A 1,638-nucleotide genomic window follows, 5' to 3' on the forward strand; every position below is an offset into this window, starting at 1 on the left:
ATCCTATCTTATTTCATATTTTTACTGCCACACCCCCCAGGGCTGCATCCCCTGGCACATGATAAGCATTAATTAAATATTTATTGGATGAATAACAATTAGAAATACTATAAATGTTCACTGAAAAAAAAAAAAGCGGACAAATGACGTAGATATATCTATCCTGTGGAAAGATTTGCGATACTCCATTTGTAAGGAAAAAGAACATGTTCCCATGAAAAGAACCTGAGATATATTAAGTGAAAAATTTGTTGGAGAATGGCGTTTGGTGTGACAGCATTTCTGTAAAAAAACAAACAAAATCATTATAAATTTATTATAAATATATAAATGAGAATGCAGAAAAAAATGAAACATTATGCTATACAATAAAATTTTGATGGTGACTACGTTAGGAGGAGGAATGTATAGCTTTTACATTTTATTCAGAAGTTGAAATGGTACTCAATTTTGACTGAGGAGACAAAACAATAATTATCACATGCCAACGTGTGAATGTGCACAATTTACAAAGAAGTGTTAAAAACTAGTTTCAAGACGTTTGAACATGGAGAATAAAACACAAGATCTGTGTAGGATTTCTTTAGAGACGGCAATGCAATAAAATAGAGGGAAGTGGGATTAGTGGGAGAGTGGTACAGGAAATGTTCAGGGAAGGGCCTGGATCTGGGACAAAGTGAGTGAGCTAAGCAGAGAAGCCGCAAGGAACGAGGTCGTCATCCCTTTCTCCTCCAGCACAACTGGGGAGAAAAACTGGCGGTCCCATTTCTCGCAGTTTCCAGATTATCTCGCAATGCCTCAGAGAAGTAACCCTCTAGTAATCTGCTCTTTATCAGGAGTCTTTACACCAAATCTCTCGGTTTCCAAAAAATATCGCGATGCTTCTGCTTTTAATCTTTTCTGTGTCAAGTCCCCGTGAGAAAAAATTTTAAAGTCAATTTTTCACTTTGTGAGCAAGTTGTTTATGCATACTGCTCCGATCAACATTGATATTTGTTTTGTAAAATAGGGGAAATGAAAACAAAATCATGTGTCAGAAGTGGGATTCGAACCCACGCCTCCATTCGGAGACCAGAACCCCCAAGGGGAAGCAGAGCTTGAGTCTGGCGCCTTAGACCACTCGGCCATCCTGACACCGCGGGAAAACAGCGTAGATTTTTCACTAAAATATACATGAAAGCGCAGCGTTTCTGTGACGTAAGTCCAAGTATTGATGTCAGGATCGCTGGGTAACAGGCCCAAACAGAAAAAAGCCACAGGTGGGTTAAAAAGGAAGACTGCGGGAGTAAGAAAAACGTTAATGCATAAAACTGATCCTTAGCACTCTCATCTCCATCTCAAGAAGGGAGTACAAACATTTACTTGCCCAGACAGCCCTTATTTCAGTAAGGAAGAAATAGCAATTTGCCCAAGTCGTTTAGTCGGCTTTCCAGTCTCGAATCCTTACTGAAATCTTAACTGTGTTTAGCCTCGCCTTAGGGTTTCTTTATTTTGAAGATAGTGAGGAACAAAGAAAAAAAATTTTTTTAAACCCGATTCTATGGCATGGCCCCCTTTTCTCTCTTCTATTTAGGTTCCTGTTGTCCTTAGACTGCCTTGCCACTCTTTGAGAACAGTTTCTTAGGGCTCCGAAAGGGA

General features: G+C 39.3%; 1 non-coding gene across 1 annotated transcript; it reads right to left on the reverse strand.

The window, feature by feature from the left end:
* Positions 1–1,031: 1,031 nt before the first annotated feature.
* On the reverse strand, positions 1,032–1,134 carry TRNAL-CAA. The gene is given in 2 exon segments: positions 1,032–1,077; positions 1,097–1,134. It is a non-coding gene; the product is annotated as a tRNA-Leu (tRNA).
* Positions 1,135–1,638: the final 504 nt, after the last annotated feature.

This window comes from Rousettus aegyptiacus, unplaced genomic scaffold (genome assembly GCF_014176215.1).
Source record: "Rousettus aegyptiacus isolate mRouAeg1 unplaced genomic scaffold, mRouAeg1.p scaffold_m13_p_1, whole genome shotgun sequence".
Taxonomy (NCBI): Eukaryota; Metazoa; Chordata; class Mammalia; order Chiroptera; family Pteropodidae; genus Rousettus; species Rousettus aegyptiacus.